The 26,641-nt window shown below is 42.5% G+C and overlaps 1 protein-coding gene and 1 pseudogene across 1 annotated transcript in view; both read left to right on the forward strand.

Annotated features, from left to right (window-relative positions):
- Nucleotides 1-26,641, forward strand: part of SLC2A3 (solute carrier family 2 member 3) — a 165,246-nt gene that overhangs the window by 61,837 nt on the left and 76,768 nt on the right. The window lies entirely within an intron of this gene.
- LOC129644338 (acylphosphatase-1-like) lies at nucleotides 5,625-6,217 on the forward strand (annotated as a pseudogene).

Consider the following 26,641-nt stretch of genomic DNA (forward strand, 5'->3'; position numbering starts at 1 on the left):
TGAGTTCAAATTATTAGTAAAATGCAAAATCAGGACTTAAATTAACAAATTCAAAATCCAAATGATTCTTCTATCCCATTTTCCTGAGCTGTCAGAACTAAAAGTCATTCCTTTAATTGTAATTAAAGGCAGTCAATTCCAGCTGAGCCTTCTCTTCCTTTCCTCTCTTACAACATCCAGAATTAAAATTGTATTTTTCTCTCCTCTTTGAAACATTGATTCATTCTCCCACACACAGATAATTTGGCATCAGATGTTTCTTACTTTGTGTTACAGGTTTTGTTACGTTTCTTTTTTCAATCCTTTTTGACTTTTTTTATGTATATGAAATTTGAGGATCAGGGGTAGAGAGGTCAAAGTACTAAAAGTGAGAAAGTTAGAGAAGGCTTAGAATCTCTTCTTCTAGAAATTGAGAGAAGTAAAAAGGTCAAGAAATTATTTGACCTATACAAGATATTTGCTGCAGCGCTATATATAGCTGTAGGAAATTAGCTAAACATCTATAATAAGGCAACTGTTAAATACCTTATGGTACTGCTATATAATAGAATGCTGCTGCTGCTGCTGCTGCTGCTAAGTCGCTTCAGTCATGTCTGACTCTGTGCCACCCCATAGATGGCAGCCCACCGGGCTCCCCCGTCCCTGGGATTCTCCAGGGAAGAACACTGGAGTGGGTTGCCATTTCCTTCTCCAACGCATGAAAGTGAAAAGTGAAAGGGAAGTAGCTCAGTCGTGTCTGACTCTTAGCAACCCCATGGACTGCAGCCTACCAGGCTCCTCTTTCCATGGGATTTTCCAGGCAAGAGTACTGGAGTAGGGTGCCATTGCCTTCTCCATAATAGAATACTACTTAGCTTTTAAATGAGTAAATATATTTCACTCTGGAATGTAGAATTAGTGAGTAATTGTTTTAATTCTTATGTCTTTACCATTTAGCTATTTTGCAATAGTCATGTTATTATTTTAAAGAACTAATTTTTTTCATACATCTAAATATTTTCCAGTGAGAATATCATGTTAAAAACAGTTTGTATAATATGATTATGTAGGTGATTTTTGTAATATATATGTATTGATATCTATATGTATATATTTGTGTATGTATACATACACACACACACATAGATGGATATACACCAAAAATGTAAGCTTAAAGATTATTATAATTTCTCATTTTCCACTATATCTATAATTACTATTTGTATGGTTTTTGCTTATGTGTGTTTTGTTTTTTTTTTTTTATTAAAAAAAGAACCTGAAAAGCTAGTTTTGTTTTGTTTTTCCCCTGAGACAGGAAGAAGCACTTGCATTCATTCTCCATTTACTTTCTATTAAGGTGATATGGAACAGAATCAAAATGTAAAGGATCCACCCTTCTCAATAATAGAATCTAGTATCTAATTATTCATGTGTGCTATTCTACCTTGAGCAAAATGCTTCTTCTAATATTGGTGACCAATATACCACAATACATATTTTGGAAGCATTTATGAAACACTTGTGTGTTACATGAAACATGGTAAAGTGGATAGAATTCATGTATTCAAATCCCAGCTTTGACACTCAACAACAGAACTTAAGTCATTTAACTGCTCTGGTAGTCAGTTTTCCTCATCAGTAAAATGGGGATAATAATATCACCTACTTCATAGTGCTGGGGAGGTACTGTGATTCCACGCACAGAATGCACTTAGATACATGCATGGAGGAAGAGGAACCTAGAAGTTGAAAGAGGCTTAAAAGACATAGCAACCAAATGCAATGTATACAGATCAAGAGACATGACACACCTGTCAAATACAATATATGGACATGTCAGGGGATCCTGATTTGAACAAAGGAACTGGGAAAGACACCAATTTCTCAATCAAAATTTCAATCCTGACTTTGGTGATATAAAAGAATTATTGCTATATTTTAGATATGTTAAAGAATTATGCTATTATTTTTTAAAGATCTTTATCTTTTTAAGATTCATACTAAAGAATTTAGTCATGGAATGCCTGATATTTGCTTCAAAATAATCACGTGATAAAGGAAAGAGGTATAGATAATAAGAAACTAGCCTAATGTTGCTTACGAAAACATGGGCTTTTTTTCATGCATCTGTTTTTAATACTATTCTACTTCTGCATGTATTTGAAATTTTACAAGATAAATAGGTTTTTAATACTGTTTAAAAAGCTATCGAACGACTGTCAATATTTGCGTGTGCTTAGTAGCTCAGTCGTGTCCAACTCTTTGCGACCCCATGGACTGCAGCCTGCCAGGCTCCTCTGTCAATGGGATTCTCTGGGCAAGAACACTAGAGTAGGTTGCCATGACCTCCTCCAGGGGATCTTCCCAACCCAGGCCTCCTGCATTGCAGGGGGATTCTTTTACCGATTGAGCCACTAGGGAAGCCGTTGTAAATATTTACTATATGCTTTATATTTGTAATGTTATCCGATGTTTGTTTACACCTTTCAGATCACAATGTGTTTTTATTTACACGAAGTATTTTAGTATTCACACTGAACGTATATGGTAGCTATTATTATTCCCATTTTACAAATGATAAGACAATTAGAGGCAAGACTGGCAGGAGGCCCAATATACCACCTCCGCTCTTCCAGCTTCCAGGAGACCCTCCGTAAGAGTGGTAGGCGGTAACCCACAGCCACTAAGCAACCGGCTCTTGCTTCCTTTAGCGACTGCCGTCAGATCTAGTGGGGAGACAAAAAACAAACACACGAATGATTCACTTAGAAATATTTATCAGACAAAATTGGAGCCCACATTTGCACATCTAGCCGCTACTTTAAAAGGAACTCTCAGGGAGAAAAGAATAGAACACAGAAGATGAGATTACTCGTAAAAGTTCTCTCCATGGTTTGGTTTTCTTTTACGTAACTTTATTGTTGTAAGTTTCATTCGTTTATATTCTCTACCTAACCTGTTTATTCTTTCTGAAAATAAAATCAGGCGTAAGGTGAGGGGACCAGAGATAAGAAACTGCATGGGAAGCGAAGTTGGGAGGCAGGAGGACGTCACATCCCAGTCGCTTGGAGGCCCAGGCACCTCACAGCTCGGCGCCACCTTAAGAAGCGTTAGCATCTCCGCCGGCCCTGCTGGCCTTCGGCTCCTCCCACTCCCGTGTCAGCTCCGACCCGGGAACGTGGGGAAGGGAGGAGAGACGCACTGAATGGAAAGATTGGCGCGGGAGTCTGCGGGGTCTCTCCTTCCCCCTGCTCTGCGGCGCGGGGAGGAGCAAGGACAGCTCGGCCCTTTGGGGTTTGGTCCTTTTCCTGAAGACTCGGCATGGGAACGTGTTCTACTGAGATGAGGGTTGGGGGGAGATATATGGGGTGGGGGGCTCATCTTGGGGTGCGGCTGAGGGGGGACAGAACTGGGGCGTCTGAGACATACAGTAGGCAAAATTGGTCGCAAATTCTAAGAGGTCCGTACGCGTCTCCTTCAAACCATTTCCAAAAGTGGGGGCAAGTTTTCCATTCTCCGCCCAATTCCCCGTCTTCATTTTAATTGATTGGGTTTAAGGTAGGCCGGGCCCAAGGTTGCTTGCTGGTTGGCTGCACAAGTAATCTATCAGGATGACGCAAGCGCGGGGCGGCTGTTTGGGAAGGAAGTGAAGTTTATTTTGGTACCTCCCATCCCAACTACTGATTGGTTGAGATTCGTAGTGATGTAAAACAAGGCATAAAAATGTCCACTAAAGGGAAGGGCCAATTGGCTACTCTCTCAGGGACGCTGTCTAGGCTGGGACTGGGAAGAGTTAGAGTCGGCTGTTGTGATGAAGGACCAAATGGATTGAAACCCGGAAATGAGTTTAGTAGAGAGCTGAAGGGAAAGGGACATCTGCGAAACCTCCCTTGCCCTCAAACAAGGTCATTTCCTGCGTGGGATCGATAGTTTCCTGTTTACTCAGCGAAGTCAGCGGGTACCGTGGTTTTCTGGAATACACGTAATAGTTAAATTCGTATGAGCCTCTGGTCCCAGACTTCCCATTTACTTACATTACCCAAAAGGATGAATGAGACGGAGGAAAGGAAGAACGTGGAGTTTAACCATGCCTTTAGGAAAGGATGGGGAAACCGAGGTTCTTGTATAGAAAGCTAAGGACTGACTGGATGACAGGATCCAAGCAGGTGGGTTCCTAAAGAAACCATTCACAAAATAATTGGAGAGGCTGGGAGGAGGTGAAGGAAACTATAAAAGTTTGTCTTTAGGAAGGACATTGATCAAATTACAGAAACCTACTTGGATCAGTACAGTCGCTCAGTTGTGTCAGACTCGTTGCGTCCACATGGACTGCAGCACGCCAGGCTTCCCTGGCTATCACCAACCCCCGGAGCCTGCTCAAACTCCCGTCCATCGAGTTGGTGATGCCACCCAACCATCTCATCCTCTGTCCCCTTCTAGGATATGGAATGTATTTTATGCATCGTTGTATATCCGGTGCCTAGCAGTATCTCATACATAGCAGGTTGTGAACCCAAAGAAAATAAGACGTTTAAAATGTATGTGGCACACATTCTAAATATTGCAGACATTGAAATATGTTTTTAAAGGCATCTATGCCAATCAGTCCAGAATATTCATTGGAAGGACTAATGCTGAAGCTGAAACTCCAATACTTTGACCACCTGATGCGAAGAACTGACTCATTGAAAAAGACCCTGATTCTGGGAAAGATTGAAGGCAGGAGAAGGGAACGACAGAGGATGAGATGGTTGGATGACATCACAGACTCGATGGACATGAGTTTGAGCAAGCTCTGGGAATTGGTGATGGACAGGGAAGCCTGGTGTGGTGCAGTCCATGGGACTGCAAAGAGTCAAACACAACTGAGTGACTGAACTGAAGTGATGGCAGTTTTATGATCCTGGAAAAATGTTTCACACTTACCACCTGGATTGTTCCAGCCATAAATTAAAAGATAATTCTGCTCCCTGGGAGAAGCTACCTACCTGTGAAAAGCTACCAGTGAAAATGCTGCCATTTTCTCCTTAAAACCCTGAGGCATTTAAAATTTGGAAGCAGATTTCCCCTTAAGGTAACTTCCTAAAAATATTGAAAAGATAGATGGCGTTAGTGAAAAGATATCTCTACATCCAGTGAATGAAAAATAAGGTGTTTAACCTACAATCAGTAATTCCAGGGTAGGAAGAACTATTTGAATTGAGAGATGTCATCTATACTGTAAATTATGCAATTCCTTTGCTTCCCAGCATTAATAGACCTTTTTTATTTTTTTCCCTAGTCCAGACTTTTTCTTAGAGCTAAATTTCAGCAATGCTTTAACATTGTCTAAATATTGTGCTTTGGAAATTGAGGGACCAGGGTGAGGACTTCCATTAGTATTATAACTATCCCCACTGCAGAGCCTGCAAGGGCTCTGGGTCAGGATTCAGTAACAGGTATGTTCTGTTTTTCCAAGGCGATCCCATCTTTTTATGATTGTCCAGGATATCCTAGGCCAGATAGTTTACAAGGGAGTCTATCATATTGGCCTTTCAGTATCACTATGGCCATAGTTTAAAGATAGGAGAAGGAACAAGAGGCAGCTGTATTTGCAATAGTAAGAGTACCATGGGAAAACTAGGCTATCCACAATTCTAGCATAATAAGGTATTGTTATATGTTGCTTATAGCAAAGTGGCAGTAGGGGTGGGACAAGGGAGGAAGGAGATTTTAAAAATTTTTTGGAGAATTGTTTGTCTAAGCTTTCTGGGCACAGAGATTGCCCACCTGGGAGAACCGTTGGCACAGTGGTTGCAGAGGCAGTCCTGGCTGCATGAGAGGAGGACGATGAGGAGGGGTGAGCATCAGTATGGCAGACGAGGACACGCTGGTATCAGTGGATTAAGAAACATTGGGGAAGGCTCAAGGAGTGTTCTTCTGCAAATATACTCAGGCGGAGGGTAAAAAGCTGGGATTGAGAGGCCAGGTCCAGAACACTGACCAAGGCAGAGGGCAAGGGCGATTGAAAGGTCCCATCCCCAAAGTGCGTCGTTTGCAAGAATGGCTTGAGACAAGAGGAAATCCCAAAACAAACGTTCACCAACAGAGCAAACTTCTACAGTAAGAAAGTCATCTCAAAGTTGGATTACTCAGATTCCCAACTTGTAAAATAATGGCCAAAATTTAAATTTTCCGAGATAAACTCAGTGGTTTTGTTTTTTATTGTTAATAGAAATGGATCTACTCTATGTTCAATATTAGAATTTATCAGTAAGTTACTTTAGTATCAGATATTTGATTATGACTGTATATTATAGGTATGATGGAATGATTACACTGTAAACAATTCTAATCAATGAAAACACATTACAACCTTCAAAAAAAAAGAATTGTGTTTATGAGAGAAAAGCGTTTTGTTCCTAGAAATGTTAAAAGAATATGGAAACATATATTAGTTTTAGGTTAATAATTCATACACGTAAAGCACTGTCACTTTCCCAATGATGATGCCCAATGAGTCAAACTAGAAATTGTGTCTCAGGGGACCTAGAATCCAAGGAATAAACTGCTATTGTTCCTCATCACAGGCCCAAACCCTCCAGTGGGTAAAGATAAGCCACTGGCATCTTGATTAGTGAGAACCTGAGACACTGAGTTAGATAGCCTCTCGGGTGTCAGGGAAAACCTCAACCTCCAGGAGACTAGCTGCTCCCACCTCCCACCCACCTTGTGAAATATTGTGATAATGAGTTACTTTCTTTTTTTTAATTAATTTATTTATTTATGTTTGACTGTGCTGGCTCTTCATTTCTACGAGGGCTTTTCTCAAGTTGCAGTGAGCAGGGTCTACTCTCTAATTGTGTGGAGGCTTCTCGTTTTGATGGCTTCTTTTGTTTCCAAGCCTGGGCTGTAGGACACCTGGACTTCAGTAGTTGCAACACGTGGGCTCAGTTGTTGGGGCACACCAGCTCCTCCACATGTGAGGTCTTCCTGACTCAGGGACTGAACCCATGTCTCCTGCATTGGCAGGCGGATTCTTTACCACGGAGCCACCAGGGAAGCCCATCGTGAGTTTCTTTTTATCTGGAGGCTCAAGAAACAGCTACAGGGCCTCAAAAGACCAAGAGTGAAGGCACCAGCTTATACTGCATTTGGTATTATAGAAAGAAGAGGGAAAAGGAAGGCAGAGGATGAGGAGGGGCAAGTAGGGGAAGTATAGAAGAAACAGTGGCCTTACTGCTCAGTCAGGTATTGTATCTGTCAGGGTTATTTGCAGTAAACAGAAACCACTTTTATTTTAAGCAGAAAATACCTTAATACAGGGACATGCATGCTTACAAAATCGTTTGAAGAACTGAAGGAGCAGAGTCTCTGCTGTTTCCCAGAAATGGCTCCTAGAATGGGATTAGTAAACACACTCACGGGAGGGGAGCATCAGAAAGCTGAGCAATCAGGCTTCCTGAGTGGCTCAGTGGTAAAGAATCTGCCTGCCAATGCAGGAGACGTGGGTTCAATCCCTGATCCAGGAGGATCCTGCATGCCCCAGCTCAACTAAGCCTGTGGACCACAACTACTAACGCTGTACTCTAGAACCTGGGCGCTGCAACTACCGAGCCCACCTGCAGCAATTACTGAAGCCCACTCACTCTGGAGCCCGTGCTTGACAACAAGAGAAGCCGCAACTAGGGAGTAGCCCCCACTCATTGCAACTAGAGAAAAGCCCATGCAGCAGCAAAGACCCAGCACAGCCTTTAAAAAAAAAAAAAAGAAGAAAGGTGAGGAATCACAACTTATTGCTGGGACTTTCCTGGTGGTCCGGTGGCTAAGACTCTGCACTCACATTTCAGGGGACCCAGGTCCAACCCCTGGTCAGAAAACTAGATCCCACATGCCACATCAAAGACCTAGCACAGGCAAATAACTAAATGAAAGTGAAAGTGTTAGTTACTGAGTCCTGTCTGACTCTTTGTATAAATAAATATTTTTAAAAAACAAAGCTTTATTGCGGAAACTGTTGAATTCAAGAACACAGTGCTCTGGCTGTGATCCAGAGGGCAATGTTGCTAACACTGCCTCAAAGCCTTCAGTGGCCAAGAGCTAGTGCATGGAGGCGGAACACTGCTGCCAAAAGCCCAGCACCTCACAATCATGCTGGCCAGCAGCAAGCGCCAAAGCAGCCAGGAGGTGGCTCCTACCTCACTTCTACTTTTCAAGTCTCTTGGGTGTGCAGACTACAGATAGATCATAATTTAGAAACAGAATCCTAGTGGCAAAACAATCTGGGATGTATAGTTGTGGGTTTTCTAGCCTCTGCAGTACAGGAAGGTGTATGAAAAGGAGGCAGAATATGGGTCAGTCATCCATCACAAATGTATATGTATCTACATGTAAAATCTGAGCCAGAAGCAGCATGAGAATGAAGCAGAAGTTTAAGATTTTTTTCATTTTACAAACCAATAAGGGGATGCAGAGGACTTTTGATACAGAAAGACATTACCAACTGCGATCTACTATGACCATCATTTTATAAGAGAAGTAATACTTTTTTACACCAAAAAAGTGGGAAGGTTACATTCTCAGAATTTAAGAACTGGATAAACTTAACTTCAAGAAAAACAGTAGGTTGTCTTTCTGAGTGGACACCTTGTCCAAATGTGGCAGTCTATGAAAGCACTGAAGTAGTGTAAGGTTGGGCTTACAAGATGGCTCAGTGGTAAAGAATCTGCCTGCTAATGCAGGCGACACAGACTGCATCTATGAAATTAAAAGACACTTGCTCCTTGGAAGAAAAGCTATGACAGACCTAGATATTGACAGGCAGAGACATCACTTTGCCAACAAGGGTCCATCTAGTCAAAGTTATGGTTTTTTCCAGTAGTCATGTATGGATGTGAGAGATGGACTATAAAGAAGATTGAGCACTGAAGAACTGATGCTTTTGAACTGTGGTGCTGGAGAAGACTAAAGAGTCCCTTGGACAGCAAGGAGATCAAACTAGTCAATCCTAAAAATTCAACTCTGAATATTCACTGGAAGAGCTGATACTGAAGCTGAAGCTCCAATACTTGGGCCAGCTGATGCAAAGAGCTGATTCATTGGAAAAGACCCTGATGCTGGGAAAGACTGAAGACAAGTGGAGAAGTGGGCAACAAAGGATGAGATGGTTGGATGACATCACTGACTCAATGGACATGAGTTTGAGCAAACTCTGGAAGATAGTGAAGGACAGGGAAGACTGCTGTGCTGCGGTTCATGGAGTCACAAAGAGTCAGACACAATTTAGTGACTACACAACAACAACAGGTGTAAAGTCACTGCCCCTTGCCAGGAAAAAAAAACAAAGCAGCTTCTTAGCCAGTCCTGCTTAAGACGTGCTGAATGAACCTTACTGCTGGGCCTTCATTTCTTGCTAACTAAAATTAGTATTATATATAAATACTAACATTTAAGAAAGCGGGGGGGGGGGGGAGAAAGGTATGGAAGAAACAGTTTCTAAAAAGAACATATACAGTAGCACCTCTTATTGGCAGTTTCACTTGCTGAGATTTCACTTACCCATGGTCAATCACTCCCTGAAAATATATTAAATGGAAAATTCCAGAAGTAATCAGTCCACAAGTTTTAAATTGCGCACCATTCTAAGAAACATCATGAAATCTCAAGCCATCCCACCTGGACAGAAAACATCCCATTGTTCAGTGTATATATGAATCCATGCTGAATTCTCTGCCCACCCATTAGTCTCTTAGCAGCTGCTGCTTTTTCAGCTATATTGTCACAGTAGTACATTCACATAACTTTTATTATGGTATATTGTCACAACTGTTCTATTTTATTAATAGTTACTATTGTTAATCTCTTACTGTGTCTAATTTATAAGTTAAGCTTTATCATAGGTGTATATGTATCATATGTGTGATTTATATGTAATTACATATGTGTATCATATGTGTAATTTATAAATTAAACTGTATCATAGGTGTATATTTATGTATCGGAAATATAGGGTTCGGTACAATCTGTGGTTTCAGGAATCCACTGAGGGTCTTGGAAAGTATCCCCTATGAATAAGAGGGAACTGCTGTAATAATAAAATGCCAATTTAAAAATAAGATATATTAGATTCAGTTCAGTTCAGTTCAGTCGCTCAGTCGTGTCCGACTCTTTGCCACCCCATGAATCGCAGCACGCCAGGCCTCCCTGTCCATCACCAACTCCCCGAGTTCACTCAGACTCACGTCCATCGAGTCAGTGAGGCCATCCAGCCATCTCATCCTCTGTCGTCCCCTTCTCCTCCTGCCTCCAATCCCTCCCAGCATCAGAGTCTTTTCCAATGAGTCAACTCTTCGCATGAGGTGGCCAAAGTATTGGAGTTTCAGCTTTAGCATCATTCCTTCCAAAGAAATCCCAGGGCTGATCTCCTTCAGAATGGACTGGTTGGATCTCCTTGCAGTCCAAGGGACTCTCAAGAGTCTTCTCCAGCACCACAGTTCAAAAGCATCAATTCTTCAGCGCTCAGCTTTCTTCACAGTCCAACTCTCACATCCATACATGACCACTGGAAAAACCATAGCCTTGAACAGAGACCTTTGTTGGCAAAATAATGTCTCTGCTTTTGAATATGCTATCTAGGTTGATCATAGCTTTCCTTCCAAGGAGTAAGCGTCTTTTAATTTCATGGCTGCAGTCACCATCTGTCGTGATTTTGGAGCCCAAAAAAATAAAGTCTGACACAGTTCCCACTCTTTCCCCATCTATTTCCTAAGAAGTGATGGGACAAGATGCCATGATCTTCGTTTTCTGAATGTTGAGCTTTAAGCCAACTTTTTCACTCTCTTTCACTTTTATCAAGAGGCTTTTTAGTTCTTCCCTTTCTGCCATAAGGGTGATGTCATCTGCATATCTGAAGTTATTGATATTTCTCCCTGCAATCTTGATTCCAGCTTGTGCTTCTTCCAGCCCAGTGTTTCTCATGATGTACTCTGCATATAAGTTAAATAAGCAGGGTGACAATATACAGCCTTGATGTACTCCTTTTCCTATTTGGAACCAGTCTGTTGTTCCATGTCCAATTCTAACTGTTGCTTCCTGACCTGCATACAAATTTCTCAAGAGGCAGGTCAGGTGGTCTGGTATTCCCATCTCTTTCAGAATTTTCCACAGTTTATTGTGATCCATGCAGTCAAAGGCTTTGGCATAGTCAATAAAGCAGAAATAGATGTTTTTCTGGAACTCTCTTGCTTTTTTGATGATCCAGCGGATGTTGGCAATTTGGTCTCAGTGAAGCTCCTAGTTCCCTTAATGGTTCTGAAGGTCTATTATTTCACTTTTTATCTGGACTCCTAATAAACTTCTACCTGAACTTCAACTTGTAGACTGTACAATTGGTCCCATTCAGCAATTCAGATTTAATAAGGAAAAACAGATTTTTTCATGTCACTCTATTTGTTTGAAAACATTCTGTGGATACCAATTATCAGTAAACTATAATACATGCTATTCAGCTTGACTTTCAAGATTGTCTTCAACCTGATCCTAACCCATATTGCCCACAATTTCTGCCCCAAAAATGACTAGCATCACCTAAAGTAGGTGCCTTTACTTACGTTACCATTTTCCCTCATTTCAACAGATATCCATTGAGCTTATTAATTATCTCCTATGTGCTAGACTTTGTGTTAGAAACATTAACAAATTCAACAATGAAACAGGCTGAGCCCCTGCTAGGGTGACCACCCATCCAGGTTGCCCAAGACTGTCTTGGGTTTAGTGCTAAAAGCCCCGTCCTGAGAAACCCCTGAGTCCTAGGAAAGCTGAGACAGCTGATCATGCTGGTCCCTATCTACAGGAAATTATGAGGTTCTTCAGATCCTTTCTGGGGCTTCCTAAATGGCTCAGTGGTAAAGAATCTGCCTGCAGTGCAGGAGGTGCAAGAGACATAAGTTCAATCCCTGCCTGGGTCAGAAATATCCCCTGGAGAAGGAAATGGCAACCCATTCCAGTATTCTTGTCTGGTAAATCCCATGGACAGAGGAGCCTGGCCATGGGGTTGCAAAGTGCCGCACAACTGAGCACACACACACAAAGATCCCTTCTAACTTAGAAACTGAGTAGATGCACATTCCTTTTTTTCCCATTTATTTTTTAAGGTTTATTTTCAATTGGAGGATAATTCCTTTACAATACTATACTGGTTTCTGCCACACAATATGAATCAGTTGTAAGTATGCATATATCCCCTTCCTCTTGAACCTCACCCCCACACCCCACACCATCCCAACCCTCTAGGATATCACAGAGCACCAGTTGAGCTACCTGTGTTATACTTCCCATTCAGTTCAGTTCAGTCGCTTAGTCGTGTCTGACTCTTTGCGACACCATGGACTGTAGCACGCCAGGCTTCCCAGCCCATCACAAACTCCTGGAGCTTGCTCAAACTCATGTCCTTCAAGGAAGTGATGCCATCCAACCATCTCATCCTCTGTTGTTCCCTTCTCCTCCGGCCTTCAATCCTTCCCAGCATCAGGGTCTTTTCAAATGAGTCAGCTCTTCCCATCATGTGGCCAAAGTATTGAAGCTTCAGCAGTAGTTCTTCCAATGAATATTCAGGACTGATTTCCTTTAAAATTGACTGGTTTGATCTCCTTGCAGTCCAAGGGACTCTCAAGAGTCTTCTCCAACACCATAGTTCAAAAGCATCAATTCTTTGGTGCTCAGCTCTCTTTATGATCCAACTCTCACATCCGTACATGACCACTGGAAAAACCATAGCTTTCACTAGACGGACCTTTGTTGTCAAAGTAATGTCTCTGCTTTTTAATATGCTGTCTAGGTCGGTCATAGCTTTTCTTCCAAGGAGCAAGTATCTTTTAATTTCATGGCTGCAGTCATCATGTGCAGTGATTTTGGAGCCCAAGAAAATAAAGTCTGTCACTGTTTCCATTGTTTCCCATCTATTTGCCATAAAGTGATGGGACCTGCTACCGTGACCTTAGTTTTTTGAATGTTGAGCTTTAAGCCAACTTTTTCACTCTCCTCTTTCACTTTCATCAAGAGGCTTTTTAGTTCCTCTTCACTTTCTGCCATAAGGGTGGTGTCATCTGCATATCTGAGGTTATTGATATTTCTCCCAGCAATCTTGATTCCAGCTTGTGCTTCATCCAGTCCAGTATTTTGCATGATGTACTCTGCATATAAGTTAAATAAGCAGGGTGACAATATACAACCTTGACATACTCCTTTCCCAGTTTGGAACCAGTCCATTGTCCCATGTCAGGTTCTAACTGTTGCTTCTTGACCTGCACACAGACTTCTCAGGAGACAGGTATGATGCTCCGGTATTCCCATCTCTTTAAGAATTTTCCACAACTTGTTGTGATCCACACAGTCAAAGGCTTTGGCATAGTCAATAAAGCAGAAGTAGATGTTTTTCTGGAACTCTCTTGCTTTTTCCATGATCCAGTGGATGTTGGCAATTTGATCTCTGGTTCCTCTTCCTTTTCTAAATCCAGCTTGAACATCTGGAAGTTCACGGTGCACATACTGTTGAAGCCTGGCTTGGAGAATTTTGAGCATTACTTTGCTAGCATGTGAGATGAGTGCAATTGTGTGGTAGTCTCAACGTTCTTTGGCATTGCCTTTCTTTGGGATTGGAATGAAAACTGACCTTTTCCAGTCCTGTGGGCACTGCTGAGTTTTCCAAATTTGCTGGCATATTGAGTGCAGCACTTTCACAGCATCATCTTTTAGGATTTGAAAGAGCTCAACTGGAATTCCATCACCTCCACTAGCTTTGTTCATAGTGATGCTTCCTAAGGCCCATTTGACTTCACATTCCAGGATGTCTGGCTCTAGGTGAGTGATCACACCATCGTGGTTATCTGGGTCATTAAGATCTTTTTTGTGTAATTCTTCTGTGTATTCTTGCCACCTCTTCTTAACACCTGCTTCTGTTAGGTCCATACCATTTCTGTCCTTTATTTTGTCCATCTTTGCATGAAATATTCCCTTGTTATCATTAATTTTCTTGAAGAGATCTCTAGTCTTTCCCATTCTTTGCTTTCCTCTATTTCTGTGCATTGATCACTGAGGAAGGCTTTCTTATCTCTCCTTGTTATTCTTTGGAACTCTATATCAGATGGGTGTAGCTTTCCTTTTCTCCTTTGCCTTTAGCTTCTGTCTTTTCTCAGCTATTTGTAAGGCCTCCCCAGACAATCATTTTGCCTTTTTGCATTTCTTTTTCTTGGGAATGGTCTTGATCACTGCCTTCTGTACAATGTCACAAACCTCTGTCCATGGTTCTTCAGGCACTCCGTCTATCACATCTAATCCCTTGAATTTATTTGTCACAGCCACTGTATAATCGTAAGGGATTTGATTTAGGTCATACCTGAATGGTCTAGTGGTTTTCCCTACTTTCTTCAATTTAAGTCTGAATTTGGCAATAAGGAGTTCATGATCTGAGCCACAGTCAGCTCCCAGTCTTGTTTTTGCTGACTGTATAAAGCATCTCCATCTTTGGCTGCAAAGCATATAATCAATCTGATTTTGGTACTGACCATCTGGTGATGTCCATGTGTAGAGTCTTCTGTTGTTGGAAGAAGGTGTTTACTATGACCAGTGCGTTCTCTTGGTAAAACTCTGTTAGCCTTTGCCATGCTTCATTTTGTACTCCAAGGCCAAACTTGCCTGTTAATCCAGGTATTACTTGACTTCCTACTTTTGCATTCCAGTCCCCTGTGAATGAGAAGGACTTTTTTTTTTTTTTTTATGTTCTAAATGGTCTTGTAGGTCTTCATAGAACCATTCAACTTCTGTTTCTTCGGCATTTAGTGGTTGGCGCATAGACTTGGATTACTGTGATATTGAATGGTTTGCCTTGGAAACGAACAGAGATCATTCTGTCATTTTTGATATTGCACCTAAGGACTGCATTTTGGACTCTTATTTTGACTATGAGGGCTACTCCAGTTCTTCTAAGGGATTCTTGCCCACAGTAGTAGATATAATGGTGATGTGCATTAAATTCACCCATTCTGGTCCATTTTAATTCACTGATTCCTAAAATGTTGGTGTTCAGTCTTGCCATCTCCTGTTGACCACTTCCAATTTACGGTGATTCATGGACCTAACATTCCAGGTTCCTATGCAATATTGCTCTTTACAGCATTGGACTTATTTTCATCACCAGTCACATCCACAACTGGATGTTGTTTATGCTTTGGCTCCATCTCTTTATTCTTTCTGGAATTATTTCTCCAGTCTTCTCCAGTAGCATATTGGGCACCTACCAACCCAGTTCATCTTTTGGTGTCACATCTTTTTGCCTTTTCATACTGTTCATGGGGTTCTCAAGGCAAGAATACTGAAGTGGTTTGCCATTCCCTTCTCCAGTGGACCATGTCTGTCATAGCTTTTCTTCCAATACTTCCCATTAGCTATCTCTATTACATATAATGTATTTCAATGCTACTGTCTCAGTTCGTCCCTCCCTTTCCTTCCCCTACCATGTCCAAAGTCTGTTCTCTATGTCTGCATTTCTATTCCTGCCCTGCAAATAGGTTCTTAGATACGTATTCTTTCCCCAAACTTTCTTCCAAGGTAATTATTTGGGACTTCCCTAACCGTATAACGTCAAAGACTACTCCCAAGCAATGACTTTTTATTTGTACTACCTCCTAGACTGAACTGGGAGCCAGAGATCTTTCCAGGACTCCACAGTGCCTCCTAGTGCCTTATGCAATAAGGCAATAGTGACAATAGAAATCAAATGAAGGTGGGTTGAATTGAGTAAAGAGAACTTGGACAAATAATAGTTCAGACTTTTTTGTTTCTTAATTTAAAAAAATTTCAAAGTGAGACACATATGGAAAAATGCTCAGTTGGATATTTGTTTCTACAAAGCTAATGGCACCCAGACGAAATCACTGGAGACATCCCAGAAGTCCTGGTGTCCCTTCCTAGCTACAGCCTCTCAAAGTATAACCACATATTTAAGTCTATGACACCATAGATTAGTTTTGCCTGTTTTTGAAGCTTTATATAAATGGAATTATTCAACATGTCCTCTTTTGGACCTGGTTTCTGTGGTGCCCTGTACCAAGGCGACAGGTGTAAAGCCTTGTACCAAGGCCACAGATGTGGAGCCCAGTACCAAGGTCTTCTTTGGAACAGAGTGTGTCCCGCAGCAACCGTTGCCATGAGCGCCCCCATCTAAACCAGCCTGCTCCCTGACCCCATGTTAGGTAAAAATACTCACCCTATAGCACCCTAACCAGTCACCCAATGCCACTCTTCCAGCAGGAATTTTCATTTTGAAGCTATAAAAATTGCCTACTAGCCCACAAAAAGCTTTAGCTCTCACTTGAGCTGGCCCACTGTTCTAACAGCGTCTCCTGTTCTAATAAACTCTATTCTCCTCTCATACCGCCTCACGGCTGGAAATTGTTTTCAAGCCCACACATGGAGCATGACAGTTTTCCTTCACTCAACTTTGTGAGGTTCATCCATATACTGTAGTGCATTCACTCTCATTTCTGCATAATATTCCATTGTGTTAATATACCACAATGTCATTATCCACTCTCCTGTTACTGGACCCCTGGATTATTTCCAGCCTGGCATTGTCACAAATACTGCTGAGATTAACATTCTAATACCTATTTTTTGATGAATATGTGTATGCATTTCTGTTAAGTATATATCTAGGGGTGGAATCATGGGTCATAAAGTAGGCATGTGTTCTTTTTTTTTATTTATGTTTGGCTGTGCGGAGTCTTTGTTGGTACAGCGAGGGCCTTCTCTAGATTTGGCTCACCAGCCTAGATGCTCCGAGGAGTGCAGGATCTTTCCAGACCAGGAATGAAATCTGTGTCTCCTGCATTGCAAGGTGGATTCCCAGGGAAGCCCATGTTTTATATGTCTGTGAGTCTATTTCTGTTTCATAAATACGTTTACTTCTATCATTGTTTTCCCTAGATTCCACATATAAATGATATTGTATCTATCTGGGTCTGATTTACTTCACTTAATACGATAATCCCCAGGTGCATCCATGTTGCTGCAATGACTTTATTTCATTCTTTTTTTACAGCTGAGTAATATTCCACTATGGGCTTCCCTGTGGCTCAGTGGTAAAGAACCCCTTTGCCAATGCAGGAGATGCAGGTTCGATCCCTGGGTCAGGAAGATCCCCTGGAAAAGGAGATGGCAACTCACTCCAGTATTCTTGCCTGAGAAATCCCGTGGACAGAAGAGCCTGGAGAGCTATAGTCCATGAGGTCAAAGAAGAGTCAGGCACAACTTAGCCCAACCATCATCGCCAACACCAACACCACCTCTCTCTCCTTTTCCTCCTCCTTCATTTTAACCATCCTGGTGTGTGTGCAGTGGAATTTCCTGTGATTTTAATAAGTTGAAGGTCCCCGATGACCAATTCACTTGCACACTTTTCACGAGTTTATTGCTCACTGGGAATATTCCCTTTTGAGAAATGTGGTGTAGACCTTTTAAAAAACTTTTGTCACTATTGACTCAACCCTTGCTCAAGGCCGTGCTGTTAGGAGTTTCCAAATAATTCCAAATTGGGTAGGCGGGAGAAGGAAAAACAATCTCTCCACTGGGGCAGCATGCACGAGGCAATGGAGGATGACCTTTATTATTCCTAATCCCAAATTTTAAAGAGACCTTTCCGGGAGGCGGAGAGAAAGACAGCTGGGGGCTCTTCATCAGAAAAGAGCTACCGGTCCGAAAGAACTATTAGAAATTGCCCTCGATCTTCCCAGCCCATCTCTGGCCCTTCCCGCAGTTAACTGGGGACACCACCTCCCGGGCGCAGAGGCGTTGTGGGGGGAAACGTATCTCTTAAAACAGAAATGTTAACATTCTCTTAACGGCGGCGCTGAGGATGGTGGGGCCCGGCGCCGTTTCCCCGTAAAGGCTTCCCCGGGCTCTCGGCGAAGACGCCAGGGGCGCCGGCGGCCCGGCGGGTCAGTTTGGCTTGAAGGTGAGGTTAGGCTGGTACCGCGGTTGAGGGAACCCGCGAGCGCTACCCCTGCCCACGCCGCGGGTGGGTGCCTGCGTCTCGCTGACAAACGAGTCCCGTTTTCCTCCCGCATTAACGGATCGTTCAAAACAGAATCCTGGACATCTCGTGGCGGCGCGCGGCTCCTAACTGCCGCGCAGCCAGGCGGACGGAAGCTCGGTGGCGGCATCGCTGTCACCCCCGGGCGCCGCGGCCTGGGACCCGCGGAGCGGTGTGGCTGGGCCCGGAGATGGGCGGTTGAGCGGCGCCTCTGGGCCCAACCGCAGCTGCCCGGTCCGCGCGGTGGCCGCGCTGCGCTGTCCTAGTGGCGGACAGGCGAGAGGACTAGCCTCCGAGCTGGGCTCCGGTGAAGGTGGGTTCAGTTCAGTTCAGTCGCTCAGTCGTGTCCGACTCTTTGCCACCCCATGAATCGCAGCACGCCAGGCCTTCCTGTCCATCACCAACTCCCGGAGTTTACCCAAACTCATGTCCATCGAGTCGGTGATGCCATCCAGCCATCTCATCCTCTGTCGTCCCCTTCTCCTGCCCCCAATCCCTCCCAGCATCAGGGTCTTTTCCAATGAGTCAACTCTTCGCATGAGGTGGCCAAAGTATTGGAGTTTCAGCTTCAGCATCAGTCCTTCCAATGAACACCCAGGACTGATCTCCTTTAGGATGGACTAGTTGGATCTCCTTGCAGTCCAAGGGACTCTCGAGTCTTCTCCAACACTACAGTTCAAAAGCATCAATTCTTCGGCTCTCAGCTTTCTTCACAGTCCAACTCTCATATCCATACTTGACCATTGGAAAAACCATAGCCTTGACTAGATGGACCTTTGTTGGTAAAGTAATCTCTCTGCTTTTTAATATGCTATCTAGGTTGGTCATAACTCTCCTTACAAGGAGTAAGCGTCTTTTAATTTCATGGCTGCAATCACCATCTGCAGTGATTTGAGAGCCGAAAAAAGGTGGGTGGGGACTCGCAATTGGGCGGGACTAAGCGAGAAGGGGTTCTGGGGCTCTGGAGAACCGAGCAAGTAGCCTGAATGTACTAGAGAGAATATTGATTCTTTCTTTCCTGAGCGCCTCCCCTACCCCCAATCCTGCTCCAAGTGCTGGAGACCCCGCGTGAACGAGTTGGTCAATGGCCCTGTCCTCCTGAAGCTTATATTCTAGGGAAGGGATAGACAAGAAAATGCGTGGATGTGTAATAAAATACCAGACAGTGATAAATCTCAGGAAGAAAATAGTAAGAAATGAGAAAGGGGACGAAGTGGATCTGAGGAACTGTCTTTTGACCAGACACCTGAAGAAAGTGATAGAGTCATAGGAAAAAGCTATCCAGGCGAAGGGAACTGTGCTGACCTTGAAAGATAGCTACCAGGAGTTTAAGTGCCTTGCAAATGATAACTTTGTTGGTTTTTGCAAGATGAAAATTGGAAGTTCCTTAGGAAATTATGGTTCACTTATTCAGTGCAAGTACAAAGAAAAGTATGTTTATTTGAGTTTGAAGTGTTGTAGAGGTTTTGTGTGTGTGTTTTCCCCCAAATGAGGATGATCTGGAAGAGGAGAACTAGCAGAGGAAGAGAGAGATTGGGAGGTGGGGAAGAAGGCAGCAGAGAGAAGTGAAAAGGAAAGTGTAATAAGGAAGCTGTGGCACAGTCAAAGAAATGGCCTGTCCTAGTTATCCCATTCCTCCTAACAAACTCAGGAAACAGTACCAGTGCTTCACCATACATCCAGCTGAGCCCCAGAACTATGCCCTCAAGTCAGGAGCGCTGGTGGAGCAGGACACAGACTTGATAACTGGTTAAGGCGAATCCTGATTTCTGACTGCGCTGAAGCTCACTGAGGCAGTGCAGGCTCAGGTGAAGCTTTGAGGAGGTGGCTTATTTAAAATGTTTTATAATCTTATATGGCAGCATAAGCCACATTAAATCACAGAATCTTATAACAGCAATTTCGCTTCATCCCTTCTCTTTTTGCTGATGGCGAGACTGTGCTAGTTGGTGCCAGAGCCATGACTCAAAATACAGAGGTCCCATTTTCACCATCTTCAGCTCTTTCCCCCTTCTCGCCCTTTACTTGATAAAGTTCTTCCCACTGGCTACTAAACAAGTGGAAACAGCTTTGTGGAGGACCCCAGAATTGAGTTAATCTAAGACATTAGAATTATATGAGGTCTTAGCTTCTTCCACAAGTATTTTTTATTGGTGTGCCAGTGGGTTGGGGGGCTAAGTTACAGCCTCACCTCTTAAGGAGCTTAAGTAGATAAAGTGAATAAATAACTCACCAATTACAATTTACAGGAAGCAGTACCTTGAAGAAGAATTGGAGGGCGAGTCAGTTCTTAGTATAGCAGAGAGATGGAGAGCAGCAAACAGGATGTGAGTATTAAGAATTTATGTCAGATTAGTATCAGCTTGTTTTGTCATGGATATGTTAATAATCTGAGTACCTATCATCTCCTTAAACGTTTGTTGTCTTATTAATGTGGACTCACATAAGTGGTGATGGGAGAGACTACTGGAGCCAATAGACTTGGTACCTTCCCATATTCTTTTTATTCACAATTAGTATCTGCATGATAAACTATCCATGTTCAGCACTGTAATTGCAAACAGGCCTCCGTAAAATTCTACACAACTGGATGAGAGGGAATTTCATTGAAAATTGCCATGACTTTTGAGGGGTGAAGAATCATATACCATGAGCAGATAGACAGAAGACTTCTTACAGAGCAGACTCTAGAGTGTAACTGAGTCATATTACTTACAAAGCCTTGTGATGAAGATTCACAAAAAGACAGTAAAGAATTTATGACTCTTTGGACTGGGATGGGGACAGGGTAGACCTTATCTGGTGGCTAAACTATGACCTATTGCCTGAAGTCAAGGGTTGACCCCTTGTGATCCTATCTAGAAAGGTTTTAAAAAGCTTTGTTCTCACGAAATTCACTGGGATCTTAAATGGCAGTCTTCTCAGACCAGATTCTTTTCCAGTCTTTTTAATGGCCAGACCAAGGAAAGCAGAGCTGGGGGGAAAGAACAGGAGGAGTAATTGCTCCTCCTTAGCACATTTTCCAAAAAAAAAAAAAAAAGTGCATCTTTTGGAAAATCTAAAAAGTCAACACATTTTTAAGGATGGTACGTTTACATGATAGTCATTAAGGCCATTTTGGAAAGACTGGTCGGAAACACTGTGAGAGGTGTGAGACAGAAAGCAAAGAGCTGTTCTTTTTTAAAAATGTGTTCATTCCTCTGCCAATGGTGAGCAAAGCCCCTGTGCCTTCTGCCCACCCCAGCTCCCCACTAAGCCCCACTGCTGCATGTGTATTTAATCTAATAATTAGATATGACTATTTAAGATTGGGAGCTACTGTTTTTGCCATTTCAAAACTCAAGAGTAGTCTATCTCTGTTATTTGTGGGCTTCCTAATTATGCCAACCTTACCATTATTAAGATATATCATTGTTGTGGTTATTTTATTTAAAAAGAAGTACATGCTTGTGAAACATCTCAAATAATAGAGAAATTAAAGGACAAAGCCCCCTGTATTTTAGTGGGAATTAATGGTAAAGGCAAAAGTTTAAGATGGTTGTTGCTGTTGTTACTGGCATTAAAAACAGTGATTTGATGTCAGCTCCACCCCAACAGCAACAACAACAACAACAACAACAAAAAGTAACTTTAGTTTTGACAAGGCCATTTTGACACAGCCAGATGCAAATAGCTATGAAAGTTGGTCCCGTTTCATACTTACTAGCCAGACACTGTAATTTACTCTTTGGATGACATGAATCTTTGCTGACAATTAAATTAATACTATAGTCTAAGCACTTATCAAAGAATCTCGCTGCAAAGGGAAAAGCTCAGTTTTTCCGCATACCAAGCAATGTTCTGTGGCTGCAACTGGATGTCCTACAGTGTAACTCAATTCTGACACTGTCCTCCCTGCCCCCCTGTATGCATACACATACCCACACATACTTCAGATGCCAGTTGCAAGATTACCTGTGCTTCTGACCAACCAGCTGTAGATTGGGAGGGCTTCCTTGGGTTCAATTAATTTGCTGAAATGGATCACAGAACTCAAAGAAACACTTATGTTTACCAGTTGATTAAATGAGATAAAGGACACGGATGAACAGCCAGAGAAAGAAAGATATCAGGCAAGGTCTAGCAGAGTCGCAAGCGTAGGCGCTTTCGTCCCCAGGGAGTTGAGGTGTGTTGCCCTCCCCTTGTATGTGTTTACCAACCTGAAAGCTCTCTAAAACCCCTACCACTGGGGTTTTATGGAGGCTTCCCCACACAGGCACCGTCAATCAAGTAACTCCTGTTTCTAGCCCCTCTCCCCTCTCTGGAGGATGAGGGGTGAACTGATAATCCCAAGCTTCTAATCAGGGTTTGGTCTTGCTGGGGACTGGCCCTATCCAGGGGCCCACCGTGAGCCACTTCACTAGAACAAAAGATGCTCCTAGTGCTCTTGTCACTGAGGAATTTACAAGGCTTTTAGGAGCCTGAGACCTGGTCAAAGACAATGATTAAACATGTTCCCAGTGTTCTTATCTCTTAGGAAATTACAAAGATTTTAGAAGTTCTGTGCCAGGAACCAAGGACAGAGACCAATATTCATATTCTGTTATCTCACATTGGCATATGGAAGATGTTAAGTACTTGGGAATTTATTATTATTTACATGCATTGATTTGTGAGGCAGATGTTACTCTGAAAACCAGGTTTAAGATCATGAGATAAATTTTTCAGGTGATACAACTTAGCTTCACTAAGAGAGTGTCTTGTGACCAATATCTTTACATGAAAACTCTCTTTCCTCTGTTTTACATTATTCCCCTATAGACAGATCTACATTATTCCCCTGTAAACAGGTCTCCATGGGGATTCTCTGGGCAAGAATACTGGAATGAGTTGCCATACCCTCCTCCAGGGGATCTTCCCAACACAGGGATCGAACCCAGGTCTCCTGCATTGCAGGCGGATTCTTTACCATCTGAGCCACCAGGAAAGCTATAGACAGATCAAGAGATTCAGAATTCAAGAGCCATCAAGAGAAATCAAGTATAGAGTGAAAAAGGTAACTTTGTGTTAGGAAGATCCCCTGGAGAAAGGATGAGGTACCCACTCCAGTATTCTTGGGCTTCCCTGGTGGCTCCGACTGTAAAGGATCCACCTGCAAAGTGGGAAACCTGGGTTTGATCCCTGGGTTGGGAAGATCCCCTGGAGAAGGGAACGGCTACCCACTCCAGTATTCTTGCCTGGAGAATTCCTCGGACAGAGGAACCTGCAGGTTACAGTCCATGAAGTCACAAAGAGTCGGACACGACTGAGGACTTTCACTTCACTTTGCATTATCATCCACTTGTTGAATTTCAGTTCAGGCTCAAAAGGAGATCAGGAAGGAGTACAGGGTTAAAAAACAAATGTAACGACTTATGTAGTGCTTCAGTTCCATATTATCAGGGAAAGCTATGGAGGCAGAAGGACACATGGACATGATTATACAGTTCACAAGGGGAATAAGACCTGTTCTTTCAAGTATCGTTCCTCTAACAAAATAGTAATAGAGCAAAAAGTAGAATTATTTTTCCTGGAGAGATGTAATTTCCACATTGTTCTCTGTGACTCATTTGTTTATTTAAATCTTTAAGTGATATTATATGACAGGCACTATTGGAGCCTGAGACTGCACCTCGTGGATCTTATTCTCGTGAAGGAAGATAAATCCTATGAAGAAAAAGTAAGGGAGTAGATGGTGGAAATCGGTGAAAGACCGCTAATGGGTATGGAGTTTCTTTATGGGGGTGATGAAAGTATTCCACAATCAATTGTGGTGGTGGTTGCAAACCCTGTGAATATGCTAGAAACCACTAAATTATATGCTTTAAATAGTGAATTGCGTAGTATGTGAGTTATATCTCAATAAAGCTGTTATTAAAAAAAAAAAAACCAACAGTTAAAAAAATGGTCAAAAGACATGCAGCAGATGTTTCAGTGAAGAAGACATACAAATGATGAGTAAGCACGTGGAAAAGATACTCAGCAGCATTAGCTAGGGCAGTGCAAATTAAAACCATGGTAAGAAATAACCACATGCCTTTCAGGATGACTAAAGTGAAAAATAATAACAGCATTTTCTGGTGCACATGCAGAAAAGCTGGCTCCTTCACACATTACTGGTGAAAGCATAAAAGGGTGCAATGCTCTGGTGTGGAATATGACAGTTTCTTCTGAAACTTAACGTGCACTTAGCACATCAATTGCTCTCTTGGGCACTTATCCCAAAGAAACAAAAACATAATCATAAAAATCCTGTACTTGAGGGTTTACAGCAGCTTTATCTGTCATAGCCAAAAACTAGAAACAACCTGATTGTCCTTTAACAGATGAATGATTAAGCAATAAGCTATAATACATTCATATCATGTAATACTACTCAGCAGTAAAAAGGAACAAACTACTGATATATATAGCAACTTGGATGGATCCCAGAGAACTATGCCAAGTGAAAAGAAGCAACCTCAAAATGTTATATGTTATATGATCTTGTTATGATCTTAATGTTTGTGTTCCCTCAAAATTTATATGCTGAGGACTTCCCTGGTATGGTGGATGAGAATCCATCTGCAAGGGGCATGGGTTTGATCCCTGGTCCAGAAAGATGTGTTCCTTCATACGTGGAGGAAGAACTAAAGCCCGTGTGCCACAGCTACTAGAGCCTGCACACCCTCGAGCCTATGCTCTGCAACAAGAGATACCACCACTTTGAGAAGCCCTCACACCACAAATAGAGAGTAGCCCCCACTAGTGAAACAATGAAGACCCATCACAGCCATCAATCAGCCAATAAACAGGCTTCCCTGGTGGCTCAGCGGTACAGATCCACCTGCCAGTGCAGGAGATGCCAGTTCGATCCCTGGATTGGAAAGATCCCCTGAAGAGGAAATGGCAGCCCACTCCAGTATTCCTGCCTGGGAAATCCCATGGACAGAGGAGCCTGGCGGGCTACAGTCCATGGGGTCGAAAAGAGTCGGACACGACTCTGTGCCTAAACACAGACACACACACAAATAAATCAATAAAAATTATTTTTAGATTAAAAGAAGTCAGAAAACTAGCTCAGTCTCCCTCTGTTTTGAAAGGACATGGTGAAAAGATGCCTGTCTAGAAACTAGGAAAAGGACCGTAACTAGAACCAACTATGCTAGTACCCAGAGCCTGGACTTCCAGCCTTTGGAACTGTAGGCAATAAATGTTTGTTGTTTAAGTCACACCATCTATACTACTCTGTTATGGCAACCCAAGCTAAAAGAGGTCCCATTTACATTTTTAAATTACAAAATTATAGAGATGGAGGACAGATTAATGGTTGCCACTGATTGGGATTGTAGAAGAGATACTGGCTATAAAAAGAAGCACAAAATATCCACTTCCTCCTCGCCTTCTCCTTCTTCAGGGGTATCCTTCTTATAGAACTATTTTGTATCTTGACTGCGATGGTGGTCATAACAATTTACACAAGTGATAAAGTGACATAAAACTAAACACACACACACATACATGAGCATATGTAAAACTGGTAAAATCTGAATAAAGTGAGTCGATTTATCAGTTCCCTGGCTGTGATATTGTGAGTATGATGCAAGATGTTGCCGTGAAAGGGAAACTGGGTAAGGAGCATATGGGGTTTCCGTGTTATTTCTTGTAACTACATGGGGATCTACAATTATCTCAAAAGCTTAAGGAAACGAAACTAACAACAACAACAAAAATGGGGTAGGTAGCATCTGGCCTGCGGCATTCAAAGAACAGCGGGAAGGAGGGTGATGTATCAGAGAGAAGAGGGGCAGGAAGTGAGGTTAGGGAGGCTGCTCTCACCTTTTTTTCTAAATCTGATGAAACATCCCTGAAGGGTTTTGACCAGGGAGAAGTAAGAGCAGGCTTATGTTAGCCCTCCATGTGGAAACACCCAAGTTTGCAGCCTAAAGACCAGGTCCCAAATTGGAGACTGAGATTTGATGTAAATGCTATTTAAAGCCATGGCCCTGGAAGAGAAAACCCAAGGAGTGAGAGTGTGTAGGAAAGAGTTTTAAGGAGTCAACCTTGGGAACATTCCAGCATTTAGAAATACTGAGAAAAGGCAGTAAGATAAATGAGAAACCAGAACAGATTGGTGTATGAAAAGCCAAGGGAAGAAATTTATTCCAAGAAGAACAGAGTGATAATTTTTTTTTTTTTTTTTTTAAAAAGGACCTCTCTGGTGTTCTAGTGGTTAAGACTCCACTTTCCAATGCAAGGCACAAGGGTTCAATCCCTGGTTGGGACACTAAGGTTCCACATGCCTCAGGATGCAGTCAAACATTTTTTTAAAAGAGAGTGATGAGTGTTGTCATGTTTTTAAGCGGTCAAGTCAGGATAGAGAATTGAGCCTTGGATTTGATAAGACAGAGTTTGCTGATGACCTTGACAGGAGTAGTTCAAACAGCAGGAGGGACAAAAACATGGCGAATGGGCTTCCCTGGTGACTCAGATGGTAAAGAATCTGCCTGCAATGCAGGAAACCTGGGTGGGGAAGATCCCCTGGAGGAGGGCATGGCAATCCACTCCAGTATTCTTGCCTGGAGAATCCCATGGACAGAG

This window comes from Bubalus kerabau, chromosome 1, assembly GCF_029407905.1.
Source record: "Bubalus kerabau isolate K-KA32 ecotype Philippines breed swamp buffalo chromosome 1, PCC_UOA_SB_1v2, whole genome shotgun sequence".
In the NCBI taxonomy this organism is placed as follows: Eukaryota; Metazoa; Chordata; class Mammalia; order Artiodactyla; family Bovidae; genus Bubalus; species Bubalus kerabau.